This window comes from Armigeres subalbatus, chromosome 3, assembly GCF_024139115.2.
Source record: "Armigeres subalbatus isolate Guangzhou_Male chromosome 3, GZ_Asu_2, whole genome shotgun sequence".
NCBI classification, from domain to species: Eukaryota; Metazoa; Arthropoda; class Insecta; order Diptera; family Culicidae; genus Armigeres; species Armigeres subalbatus.
In genome coordinates, this window is record NC_085141.1 from 281,768,456 (window position 1) to 281,783,166 (window position 14,711).

Sequence of the window (14,711 nt, forward strand, 5' to 3'; positions counted from 1 at the left end):
TATTCACCAAGTTCACTCTTGAATTGAACCCAGTCTTAAAACTCAACTTCTTCAACAATGTTGACAAAGTACTTTAAAATTTTTGTCTTTCCATTTCCCCAATACTTAAATGTTGAAACTCATTTGAAACTAGTCACCCACTCGACAGCACCTCTCAAAGTCCGCGTTCGGCTAAAAATTACCCCAAAAGCACAGTTTCCGCCAACCTGTTCGGCCACCTCTCGATCACCGATGTAAATATTTGCTTAACAACAGATACCTACAATGAGGATTTGTTTACCAGCCAAGACCCAGTCAGTGCAGACATGCAAGTGTTTTAAAAGACACAGTCCAGCGGGTCTCATCAAGCCAGGGCAGCAGTGCGCCGAACCCACACTTGTCACACTCGTCATCGATTGCCCGGGCATGACTTGGTGGAAGTAACCGAAGCGCATACTTAGGTGGGCAAGATTGTGCCCATTCAAGATAGGTACCCTGTAACGGCCAAAGCAGCTCACCACAGACGATCGCAAAGAAGTGCCTTGTTCCAATGACGACGGCCGAGGGCAATTTTGACACCAACGCATTTTCCAGTTCCAGTTACGATCCACTCTCGCAGCGTTGCACGGCTCTATCACTCGTCCCGCGCTCGCTCTGTGATCCTAATGCTGTTGTTGGTTCAGCGAAGATCTCGTTCGGGCAAGGGTGTGCGGTACGTATTTAGATTTGTGACCTTTACGGGGTTGTAAGACCTACTATAAAAAAAGCTTTGCATCACAGTACCAAAGCATAAGAGCAAAAAGATATTTTCTCCAATAAGATTAAAAAACAAAAGATTAAAGATAGACTGTTGACGAAAAGAAATTAACGTCTGCTGAACATCGACGCTCTGGAATTACGAAACAATGTAGTTGACCAAAGTTGCTTGACCATTCACTGATTGCGTTTGTGACACTATTTTTTTTAACTGAGAGATCTCTTCATTACATCGCATTGTAAAGATTTTGAAACATAGATTATCATACACCCTTTTAAATTCAAACTCAACCGAACCATACCACAGGGTAACTTTGCTCATATTGCCTTAGAACTTCCTTGCACCAACTCACCTGTACAGAGAAGCGAAACCGTACAATGGTTCATGGAAGCCTGCGATGCCTATGGGGTTCGATTTGAACGAGTCGTTTGTTCATAGTCATGAACACAATCAGCGACCGTGCGTTCGATTCGATGGTACCTACCTCTGCATATCGAAGTCAACCACAGTCGAGTGAACGCAGGTTCTCCGTCCGTGTGACTTGCGACTCGGGAAGCTTTTAGTAATATCTTTATTTGTTTTGAATCGCTTCTCAAGACAAGTCGCAGATTTCTAGTTCGCGGGCGCGCATTTTCGCTCACCTGAGCATCTATCGCGGAAATTTTTGCAGTGAAACAGAGATAGTGAAGTAAACAGTAAAAGATTATTTGGAACCTCTGTTCGTGTATAGAAAATTCAATTCAAACAGGAAACGTTCTTCAACGGTTATCGTTGTACCAGATGAAATGATTCCCAACGAGAATAATTTAAATTAATTATCATCAATTACGGTGAACAGAGTGAGTGTTTCTTCGCAATTGTCTGGGTTGTGTATACAAAACACGGAGCTCACCGGCGGCGGCCGTCTACAGACAATCCCGACAGACAACCGCTATGGTGGAACATAAAATACGCGAAAAGCTGTGAATGAATTTGGTGTATGAATGAAACTCGGCGCTGTCGTGTCGTTGTCCGTCGATGCAAACTTTATGAATGGGTCACGAAGGAAGAGATACATATCGGCCTGGCCCTCCGCTTGCCTCCGGAGAGTGATGGATTGTAATTGCAGAAGTTTTCGTCATGATATGTTCGGTACCCATAAAAGCATTTTGTTAGTGTCGTTCGGCGTGGAGTGATTCATTTGTTGCAAATTATGCATACCGAGTAAGATAAATGATAATATGAAACAGTAGTGCATTTATTAATTCGAAGTTAATATGATCTAGTAATAAGAAAATAAAAAAAAACTACTGTTGAGTTTCGCTTTAATGGCAATGACAATCTGTTGAATTGACTACACGACACATCGCCCGACGCTGGATAAATATGGATAGTGAAAAGGTGAGTCACATTTCTAGTTTTTAGCGTATCCGGTTCAATTGTAACGTCAATTAAATTCAAACCGTGAGATGGAGTGGTCAAATGCTTCTGATATGATAATTCAATATACATACATTATGATAAATGGATTAATCTTCAATTAATTGATTTATACTGTGCAACGTAATAACCATGTTGGCTTATAGAAATCTCCTTTTCATTCAGTAGTGATTGTCCGCCTTCGCAATGACCTGTTGGCTGAAGCACTCCGTTTCTACGTGGTTCGCTCGCTCTCCTCTTGATAATCACGTTCGAAAACATTTGGCTGCAAAGGTATTGGAAGTTCTTGAGGTTCACCATTCTATGTTATACCATTGTGAAGTTGACTGACGTGACGTACTCAAGTTCAACAATTAACTCCAACTCCAAAAAGTTTTAATTAACACAAAACTAAGACGCATTGCATCATGTCGCCTGATTTTGAAAAGATCTTCATCATAAATATCACTATTATCGCATTCAAATTACAATAAATGAGAAATTGTCACATGGGTACAGTCGAATTGTTCATTGTTTTTGTGGCATTTATGACCATTCAAAAATCCACATGCTTCATAAAAAACAAAACAAACTTCAAATTTTTCACAGTTACGTGTTATATGGGGGAGTTAGGGGTACAAAAAATATTACTTTTTGTTACGTGGGGGAGGGAGGGGGTCAAAAACTCCGATTTTTGCGTTACGTAATTTGTGAACAGACAAGACGAGTTCAATACTGTTAGTTTCGCTAATAAATATATATAAAAAAAAGTATGCGTATCTGTAAAGATTACAACGTAGTGGAAATCTACGGAATAGTATTAAACTCATCTTCTGACAGGTGAAGACATTCCACTAAAAGAGCTTAATAATTTTCTTTTCCTGATCTTATGTTTAAATGGAGTGCAATAACCAAAAACGGTGCTGAGCGTCTTTGTTTTTGCCCCGTCTATTTTTTCATTAGTTACGCCAATGATAACATAAGTTTTTGGTCCGACATACAAACACCATCCACAGAATACGCACCACACAAAAATGGAGGCGAATGGTTGCTCATCATGAAGTTAATGAACCATACTAACACCATAATTTACGAACACTAACGATGAAGGTAAAGTTTAAATTTTTTCGACTTCCTTATCTCCAAATTGATCTCCCCAATGGTGAAATAAACAGTTCGGGTTCAATTGATTTCGAAAAGGAACGATTCTACAAAATATTTCAAAAATTGAAGAGATCGTATATCGATTTCAGTTGTTTTTGCTTTGTTTGATAGAATTTAAAATATCAAGCATTAGTCAATGAAGAAAAGGATTGATTATTTGATGAAATTTTAATTCAAAAATAATTTGAACATATATGATGATTTTTGCCTATTTATATAAAAAAACAGATTAATCCACCTAACGGTGATGATGCCTTTCTCGCTTATTATAAAATGTACCGAGAATAGTTCTTTAGAGAGGTAAAAATAGCACAAATAATAACAAATTAAGGGCTGCGAAATGGTGAGTTGACATCCGGGAAGGGGCGCCTAACATAGCTCTGGTCCTCACAAGTTCCAATACTCACGCTTCCACGGGTCTTCCGATGACAATTGACCGCCAGCTAAGGGTTGCGTACTTAGCTGGTAGTGCAGCCTGGGCACTGTTGTCCTTCTGACATCAGCTAGAGTGAGAGGGTGCGTACTGTGGGGTCTGCCTAGGATGTGGTGGGGTTCGACAGTGGGCTCTGTTGAACTTCTATAAAAAGCTGCATGTGTCCCCAAGCAGGCCCTATCAAAGCGACCGTGTGCCGCTCAAAGCGCACTAGCCTAGTCCTGGTGTTGGGTGGGACTTTAAACAATTTGACCCGACTGATCGAGCGTCTGTCCACCAAGGAGGTGCGGCTCCAACAGCGTCTGTTCTGGCATCCAGCGGCTGAGTATGAAATGCTATTCCCCGGAAGCTATACCTAAGATGGCAGCCCCATCCCGGTGGATAGGGAACCTTGGGCCAACAACCTACTGTTCCCGAAACATCAATTTGTTCGAGAATCCGATAATGAAAGAATACGGACTGATTTTACGGCGACGACTCTTAGCGCGAAACAACGGACACGAATAGGAACATGGAACGTTTTAACCCTAGCCCAGCAGGGTAAATTGGCACAACTTGCCAATGAGGCACGCCGCATGAAGCTTGAGATCCTGGGACTGAGTGAAGTCCGTTGGCCAAACTTTGGAGAACACAGAACGCCGTCGGGACAAGTTCTGCTATACTCTGGTTTACGAGGTGAACACGCTCCCCGGCATCGCGGAGTTGGCTTCCTACTAAGCGCTCAGGCACACTCTGCGCTTATGAAGTGGGAACCTATAAGTGAAAGGATAATCGTTGCCAGATTTAGAACACGGGTCCGAAACCTTACTATAATCCAATGTTATGCGCCAACCGATGCTGCCGATCTGCAAGACAAAGAGAACTTCTACAGTCAACTCAATGCCGTCGTAGATAGAATTCCGAAGGGTGATATCAAGATCTGTTTGGGCGACTTCAATGCGAAGATCGGATCCGACAACTCGAACCATGAGCGCATTATGGGACGCCATGGTCTCGGAGAAATGAGCGAAAACGGAGAGCTGTTCGCAGAATTTTGTGGTAATAACGACATGGTGATCGGGGATCGCTCTTCCCTCATCGACCGGTTCACAAGGTCACGTGGGTCTCCCGTGACGGCTTTACAGAAAATCAAATCGACCACATCTGCATCAGCCGAAAATGGAAACGGAGCCTTCTTGATGTACGGAATAAACGTAGTGCCGATATCGCGTCTGATCATCACCTCCTCATCGGCGAAATACGCCTGCGCATTGCGCGGATTCGTCGGCAGGAGGAAAGAGTTGGACGACGATTCAACACACGCCGACTGGAAGATGCCACGGTGAAACGGTCCTTCGTTGAAGAACTGGAGACGCGTGCTGCAGATATTCCGGAAGGTGGCAGCGTGGAAGACCAATGGACCGCCGTCAAGAATGCCTTCATCGCCACCAGCGAGAACAATCTGGGCGAACTACGCACCCAGAGAAAACAATGGATCACCGATGAGACCTGGAGGAAGATAGAGGAGCGAAGAGAAGCCAAAGCCGCGATAGAGCGATCGAAAACCAGAGGAGCCAAAGTCTTAGCCCGTCAACGATACACGGCTCTTGAGAAGGAAGTAAAACGCTCATGTCGACGGGACAAGCGAGCGTGGGCAGACTCTCTGGCCGACGAAGGAGAGAGAGCCGCCGCAACCGGGGACATTCGCCTCCTCTACGATATCTCACGACGCTTAAGCGGGGCGAAGATGAATGCAACGATGCCTGTGAAAGACGCGAATGATCAGTTATTGACCGACCCAACTGACCAGCTGAAACGCTGGTTCGAGCACTTCGAACAACTTTTTCAAGTGCCAACCAGGCCATCACCACCTTGGCATGATCTGCCTAGGATCCGACGTATAACACGTGTCAATACCGAAGCTCCATCACTGCTAGAGATTCAAACAGCCATCCAAAGCATGAAATCGAATAAAGCCCCAGGGTTCGACCGCATATCAGCCGAGATGCTCAAAGCTGACCCCATGACATCCGCTCAACTACTGCATCGTTTATTTCGTAATATCTGGGACACCGCAACTTTCCCGGTCGACTGGATGCAAGGTATCTTAGTGAAGGTGCCCAAAAAGGGTGACCTGACTGTATGCGATAACTGGCGAGGCATTATGTTGCTGTGTACCGTTCTCAAAGTTCTGTGCAAAATTATCCTAGCCCGGATTCAGGAGAAGATCGATGCGACTCTCCGGCGGCAGCAAGCCGGATTCCGTGCCGGAAGATCCTGTGTGGACCATATTGTCACGCTCCGCATCATTTTGGAGCAGGTCAACGAATTCCAAGAGTCCCTTTACTTGGTATTCATTGACTACGAAAAAGCTTTCGACCGTCTCAATCACGAGAATATGTGGGGCGCCCTGAGACGCAAGGGGGTTCCTGAGAAAATCATCGGCCTCATCGAAGCACAGTACGAGGCCTTTTCGTGTAGAGTGCTGCACAATGGGGTCCTGTCCGACCCTATCCGGGTCGTAGCTGGTGTGAGGCAAGGATGTATTCTATCACCGTTACTGTTCCTCATCGTAATCGATGAGATTCTGGTAGATGCGATTGACCGTGAACCAAACCGCGGGCTGTTATGGCAGCCTATAACCATGGAGCACCTAAACGACTTCGAATTGGCGGATGACGTTGCACTACTCGCGCAACGGCGCTCTGATATGCAGAGTAAGCTCAACGACCTTGCCGATCGCTCCTCCTCGGCAGGTTTAGTCATCAACGTCAACAAAACCAAATCGTTGGATGTAAACACGGTGACTCCTTCCAGTTTCACAGTAGCCGGGCAACCAGTGGAGAATGTTGAAAGCTTCCAATATCTTGGTAGCCAAATGGCGTCAGACGGCGGTACCAAGATCGACATAGGCGCACGGATCAAGAAAGCAAGGGCTGCCTTTGCGAGTTTAAGAAATATCTGGAAAAACAGGCAGATAAGTGAACGCACCAAAATACGAATTTTCAACTCTAACGTGAAATCTGTGCTGTTATACGCTAGCGAAACATGGTGTGTATCAGTGGAGAACACTCAACGGCTGCAGGTGTTCATTAACAGATGTCTGCGGTATATAATTCGGGCCTGGTGGCCTCACAACTGGATCTCAAACAACGAGCTCCATCGTCGTTGTCACCAGAGGCCGATAACAACAGAAATTCGGGATCGGAAGTGGGGCTGGGTCGGCCACACTCTACGTAGGGGCGGAAACAAAATCTGTAAGCAAGCATTAGACTGGAACCCAGCGGGACATCGCAGCAGAGGCAGACCCAGAGGCTCATGGCGGAGAAGCCTCAATAAAGAAATAAAAGAAGTCGACCGAAATCTAACCTGGCAACAGGTTAAAGCGATAGCCGGGCATCGCTCAGGATGGAGATCTTTCAAGTCGGCCCTTTGCACCACCGGAGGTGTACAGGATCCATAAGTAAGTAAAAGTAAATAACAAATTAATGGTTTTTGACTGTCATACAGATTTTCAAATCATTTGGAATAACTCTTCTTCTCATTAGACTTTCAAATTCATGAAATATTTTGCAACAGACGATGAAAATAATTAGCTGCTTTCAGTATTACAGCCGACTCTCTACATCTTGATAATTTCGATATCTCTCCCTATGTCGATGGTTTCCTCGGTCCCTTCAATCTACATACATTTGGGCATTCTACATCTCGATAACCTCCTTATCTCGATATATCTCGATATATATCTCTATCTCGATATGTTCACATTTTAGGCTACAAGACCATCTTTGGACAATAACAAACAGATCAACAACGAGAAATGACATTTGTTTTGTTGTTGTTTTAATAGCAGCGAGCTTTTCAGGATCTAGTACCCATTTCAATTTTCCTTCCATTCGTCAATCTCTCCCTATCTCGATGGTCCCTTCAATATCGAAATGTGGAGAGGCGAATGTATTTCTGAGAAATTAACTTAAAAGAGGCGTTTTTACAATTTTTGAAAAATTATATTTCGGCCCTAACTTTTGATCCCATAGTCCGATCAGCCCAATTTTCAATAGAAAAGAATAGAACAAGATTGCCCATCTAACACAACTTGTTGCGCGCAAATCGGTTTGGGCTAAATTTTTTAATTTAATGTTTTTTATTAATTATGACCGTGCATTTCGTACTTGCTACTCCGTGATCGACCAGAACAATCGCAATTGCACTGGGAACCAATGGATGGAAGCATGGGATGTGCTCTCCAACCTCAATGTGCACAGTCCGAGAGCTCTAGTATTTTGGATGATCGATAACGGCGCTGGCCACGTCCTCACGGTCATCGGGGATGGGAAGGAGTTGATGATGCAGTCACTCGCTCACTGCAAGCCGAGAACACCTCTGCACTCGCCACGAGTTCATGCGGAATTTTATTGTAATCTGGGGGTTAGAGGTTTTATGGCAAATGTTTGTCTTGGTTAACGGGTTGCCAATGTAGTAATGAAAAGGTGGTGTATATTGGGGTGGTTCAAAAAATCGATTTTGCTCCACAGTGCTTATCTGATTCTTTATTATGTTCTGAGTGTCCTTTGAAAATTTGAGCTCATTTGGATTAAAACTGATTTAGCACAAGCCGTTTCATGTTTGCATGCAAATTAGTATGGGGAAATTTATTTTTTCATTATACTGTTAATGACGCTTTCCCATTGAGCGCAGGTTAAAAGAAAACCTACATAGCTAGATGGAATACTCAACAGCTTTCACCCAACGGAAACCGCATGTTGATTAATTGCCCAAATAATTAGTAATCGATTTTAAGATAGAATGCGATCGTTTGAGGGCATCACTGAAATGTGCAGGGCAACATAGTAGCCTGAATTTGTGTGTTCTATCTTTCGCGCCACGAGCAACAATGTTGCCTGTTGAGGAGTTATGCAATTAGCTCCAGAAAACCACGATATAGATTAAATTCGATTACTAATTATTGGAAAGATTAATTAAGATGCGGTTTTCACTGGGTGAAAGGTGTTGAGTGTTCCTTTTATCTATGTAGGTTTTCTTTTAACCTGCGCCTAATGGGGAAGCGTCATTAACAGCACAATTAAAAATTAAATTTCCCCATACTAATTTGTATGCAAACTTGAAACGGCTTGTGCTAAATCAGTTTTCATCCAAATGAGCTCAAATTTTCAGGGGACACTCAGAACATGATAAAGAATCAGATAAGCACTGTGGAGCAAAATCGTTTTTTTGAACCACCCTAGTGTATATTCTAATTGGATGCCGAAACGAGTTTTTTTTTTGCTCATTTCGAATTCTAACAGTTACTTGCTAGAACTAATCAAGTTGTAGGTATAGGGATAGAAGATGGAAACGGTATGAAAGCCCATTTCCAGTTCTAGCGATTGCTAGAAATATATGAAAAGATACAAACTAGGAGAAATGGAACGGGCCTGGGATTGAACCCACGATCTCCTACGTATGAGGCAGAAGCGGTTGTTGCGCGCAAATCGGTTTGGGTTAAATGACTTCTCTTCGACTACGCCAGCACGCCCATGGCTTGTGAGGGCGATGAACCGCAAACGCGATGGGCTCTCGGCCTTCCAGGTGGCGACGGAACAGCTGGACGCCATCATCGACTTTGCGTCATCGAAGCATAATATCAATAAGAACCTCAAGAGGAGCTTGCTGAAACTTCGAAAATCGATGTTGGACGCCAAGCTGGAGAGGGCTGGAGTGGAAACCCGTGAAATCCGTGGAGTCGAAGTCTACCCAGACTGAGGCCCAAGGATTCGCGAACTTGGGCAAGGTCGAATCGACCGAGGGCGTGCCAGCGAAGACGGTGGTGCCAAAGTCTACCCAGACTGAGGCTCAAGTATTCACGGGCACGTCGGGGGTGACTGCTCCAACGGAGTAGACACAAAAACGGGGGAGACAGTCTCCAGAGGATGAGCTCCCTGGGGGCCGCTCCAAAACGCGGAGGGTTACTACCCCGAACAAGGGTAGTGGGGCTGGGAAGCTGAACCCCGGCCAGGTACTTCCAAAACCGGGAGAGGAAGGACCTGGAAAGATCCGTCCACCCAGGAAAGAAGGTGATAAGGGGTTACGGCAGGCTGAGAGCTCTCAGCCGCATCAGACCAGGGAAATAGAGGAGGATGACGCCTCCTAGACCCTGGTCAAGAACAAGATGAAACCGAAAACGTCAAGGGCCGAAAAGAAAGCCCAGGCGAATGAGGGTAGGAAGAAGTCTAGGGTAGGCGCCAATCGCTCCAGGGGCGATGCCCTAGTCATCAAGATGGACGAGGCTAAGTACTCAAACGTCTTGAAGGCAATGAGGAGTGTCGTCAAGCTTGATGAACTCGGCGCCGACGTATGTCGAATAAGACGTACCGGACGGGCGAGATGGTCCTCGAGCTGAAGCGAGGCGTCTCGCAAAAGGGCGCCGCCTACAAGAAGTTGGCGGAAGAAGTCCTAAGAGAGACGGTCAAGGTGAGAGCACTCACGACGGAGATGAATCTAAGGGTTAAAGACCTGGACGAGATCACCGAAGCCGAAGAGCTCGTCATGGCACTGCGGCGACAGTGTTAAGTGGAGACGCCCACCGCAGCCGTTCGGCTACAGAAAGGTCCGACAGGGACGCAGGTAGCATTGGTTTGAAGTTTGCTTCAAGTGCCAGGAACCGGGGCACAAGCAATGAGACTGCAAAGGTCCTGACAGAAGCAAGTTTTGCCGACGCTGCGGATTGGAGGGACATAAGGCACAATGAAGCTGTGAACAGCAAGCACCCCATGGGGGGTTCAAAGTGCCCAGCGTTTAAGCGTGCTGCAAAATCACAGTGCAGGTTACGCAGCTAAACCTGAACCACTGTTATGCAGCCCAACAACTGCTGCGTCAGACAGTTGCTGAATGGGGGACGGATATCGCCATCATAGCGGATCCTTACCGGGTACCTGCCAGGAACGGAAATTGGGTCACCGATGGGTCTAAAATGGCGGCGATATGGACAACGGGGAAATACCCAGTCCAAGAGTTTGTGTCTTCGACACACGAGGGCTTCGTCATTGCCAAAGTCAACGGGTGAGGAATGCATTCAATAGTACCAGTTGGGCAGCTATTGCAGATGCGCTCCTGCGTCTTGAAATTCCCGAGTACCTGTACAAAATTCTCAGATGCTACTTCCAGAATCGAGTACCCGTGTACGACACGGAGGCGGGGCGGAAATGCGTTGATATAATCTCTGGGGTTCCGCAATGTTCCATACTGGGTCCGATGTTATGGAACGTCATGTACGACGGTGTCTTGAGGTTCCCGGTGGGCGTGGTAATCGTCGGCTTCGCTGACGATATTACGCTGGAGGTCTACGGCGATTCGATCGAAAGGGTGGAGTTGACTGCAGCCCACTCGATCGCAATTGTGGAGGAGTGGATGAGTTCCAGGAAATTAGAACTGGCTCACCACAAGACTGAGGTGGTTGTTACTAACAACCGAAAGTCGGAGCAACAAGCGGTGATAAGGGCAGTCAACTCCGCGGTCACCTCTGACGCTCCATCAAACTCTTGGGGGTAATGATCGACGATTAGCTCACCATTGGTAGCCACGTCAATTACACCTGCACACGTGCCTCCACAGCTATAGTGGCATTGTCCCGGATGATGACCAATAGCTCTGCGGTTTATGCCAGCAAGCGAAAGCTTCTGGCTAGTGTCGCTCTGTCCATACTGAGGTATGGGGAACCAGTTTGGGGCACGGCCCTGCGTATTAACTGCTACAGAACGAAGTTAGAAAGTACGTATAGGCTCATGTGCCTAAGAGTCACGAGTGTGTACCGTACCGTGTCGCACGATGCACTTTGCGTCATCACCGATATGATGCCTATTGACATCGAGTGACAATGTGTTTCGAAATGCGCGGCACGAGAGGCATCCGTAGGACTGTCAGGTTGGTCTCAATGGTCAAAAGCCATCAGAATCCGAGTACCAAACTCCACCGCGGTTAGCCCTTTTTGCTTGACTATGGATATACAACAGTAAAGCATATGTGAAGATTTTACAAATCAAGCATCCGAAAGATATTCAATTTGCATTCTGGATTCTGATGGCTTTTCCGCAAACGTGACCTTTAAGTGGTCTTATTTTTTATCACGCCTATCTAGAAAGTAAGAGGTTGAGGGTTCGAGTCCCTCCAAGACACGTGGATTCTTTTTCGCAAATTTCATATCAATTTGTCCATTTCGAAACATGTGCGGTGCATATGCACAGCCAAGATATTTAACAAAAAAATCAACAAATGATTTTCGTTTCTACCTTTATTAAGTGAGGGATTTACCTGGGCTTTTCCACTCACAGTCACTCACCACACCATGTAAGATTTTCTTCATTCAAAACATGTTTTTTATTTATATGGAGCGTCAGAAAATAACAGACCTCCTCTTTTCCCCGTTTAGGGTTATGAACAACAAAATACTCTGAAGGTTCAGGTTTCTGAAGTCAATTTCACTAATATTTGCCAAATATTTGGAAGCGCAATTGTGCATAGACTGGGCAGTTACATATTAGATGATAAGAAGTTTCATAATCGGATTCACAACTATCACAAACAGATGATTCAACGCGTTAAATATTTGCCATGTGATAGTTTAGTCGGCAGTGACCTGTCAAGGCCTTGACTAAGACACTGCAATTCTTTTTTAGATTGGCTGAATAGCTTGCTACTACCGGAGATGGCTCCCGGATGTACAATTTTGTTTGATGACATGAATCCAGACTACTCCAATGCCATTTGTGCTAAGTGATAGCCCAAGAGTTGATCAAAAGCTTCACCCAACACTTGGATATTGGAATAGCTGGCTCAGGACCAATAAAGTCATGCGATGCTCCATTACGAGCTAACTCATCAGCCAATTCGTTTCCAGCTATGGAAGAATGGCCAGATACCCATATAAGGTGTAAAGTATTTACTGAATTCAGTTCCTCAATTTGAGTTCGACATGCGATTACTAACTTCGACCTTGAGTTGGCCGAGGCGAGAGCTTTAATAGCTGCTTGGCTATCTGAACAGAAGTATATTACTTTGCCCATAATGCATTGCTGCAGTGCAAATTGCACTCCACACATGATGGCAAATATTTCCGCTTGAAAGACAGTGCAGTGTGTACCCAGTGAGAGTGACTGTTCCAATCTCAGCTCACGCGAATAGACGCCTGCACCTGCTCTACCTTCGAGCAGGGAGTCGTCAGTGTAACAAACAATGCTGTCCGACATACTTCTCTCCAAATAGCCAGATGTCCACTCATCCCGCGAGGAGAATTGTGTTGAAAATGTCCTATAAGGAAAACTACTAACGTGTGTGAGACCACTTGGAGCAAGGAAAATTTTGTCCCAACTAACCATAAGCGGTAACAACGAAGTGTGTGTAGAATTGCGGTTTACAGGATTCTCTTCCATGAAACCGAGTACCCATAGTCGGTAAGTACAAGAAAATGCTTCTTGTTTGAGATGTATGTGTAGTGGGGCCACGTCGAAGATAACTTCGAGAGCAGCCGTGGGAGTTAAAGAGAACGCACCAGTCATTGCCATTAGGCACATCCTTTGAAGATGGCCTAATTTAGACTGAATTGTCCTCACTTCCTCCTTTTGTCACCACACAAGACATCCATAAGCCAAAATTGGTCGTACAACTGTTATGTAAATCCATTTGATATATTTGGGTTTAAGACCCCAAGTTTTACCAAACGTTCGTCATCCATAAGCAATTGGGGTAAGAAAGGTAAAGAATATACATGACAACTATCAGTATGCAATCTACGAAATACTCCGTTACAACGCAACGCAACGCAACGCAACGCAACCAAGTTTTACCAAACGTTCGTCGGCATTGGCCGAAAGCTATACACGCCTTTTTGATTCTGAACTCAATGTTAGGAGTCCAGGAAAGCTTTGAATCCAAAATTAGACGCACATACTTTACTTGGTCAGTTACATTGATTTCAGAACCAAAAAGATGTAATGGACGAATACCATTACGATTACGTTTTTCCGTGAAAAGAACAATAGATGTATAATAAGAGACGACATCGCGATTAAGAATCCATGCAGACCCGTGCACACCACGCATTTATCTATAATTAGTACAGTGAATATGAAATTTAGGTCAGTATTGACTAAATTAAGATTACTAGAAATCATTTTAATATTTTGCATATTGAGTGATATTAACAACAAGACAAATGAGCTGCAAAGGCATAAATAAAACCCTTGGCAGCTTATTCATGTAGTGCTCTATATCGCATTAGAATATTATCCCTTACTGGGGCTATGCCAACCCCAAAACATTTTTCGGGCTTGATTGTTGGTTTCTCGGTATGCCGCCTTACCCAGGCTGCGATAGCGAGTCCCATGATGGGGCTCTCTCTAGCTGACGTGATACCGCATTTCTTGTTCAGCCGCCCACCACGGGTCAGTTACTGCTAGAATAGACCAATTCAAGATCTCGAGCTAAACTCACCATGTTTCTCTCTTACAGGACTTGCAACCTGATTGCTTCCTCCAGGTCTTGCAAATACAAAGTAGGAAAATGTAACGGGCCTGGTATTGAACCCACGGTCTTTTGTTGGACTTTTTATTGGACTAGTGCATGCAAAAATGTCCTCAATTCTTTTATTATTTTCCCGAAAGAATCACGTTAATATCATGTTAATTAGATTTTCGGACTGTTGTTCTTTTTACAACATACGATTTCTCGTGTTATGAAAGTTGAAGCGAGTCGTGGAAGGTTAGGAGCTGGATTGAATCGACCTAACTATATCCAGTAGTTTGTGGAAAGTTCGAAAGCTTTCTTGTCTTGAATCCATGCAGTTTAGTTTTTATGAATTGGCGTTGATTCATTGAATCTTCCAAAAATTCATTAAAATTTCAAAGGATTTCTTGGGATTTATGTAAATAATAGCCATTTTTGCTTGCCACAGTTACAATGTAACGGTTACGTTGGAACAAATGTGACGAAATTTTGATTTTGAATCCT

General features: G+C 44.6%; 1 protein-coding gene across 1 annotated transcript in view; it reads left to right on the forward strand.

Annotated features, from left to right (window-relative positions):
- The first annotated feature begins 1,255 nt into the window (after window positions 1-1,255).
- The window catches only part of LOC134224646 (uncharacterized), a 60,558-nt gene continuing 47,102 nt past the window's right edge, over window positions 1,256-14,711 (forward strand). The window contains exon 1 of the mRNA XM_062704111.1: window positions 1,256-2,116. The gene's annotated coding sequence lies outside the window, so the exon portion shown is untranslated. The remainder of the gene's footprint in view (window positions 2,117-14,711) is intronic.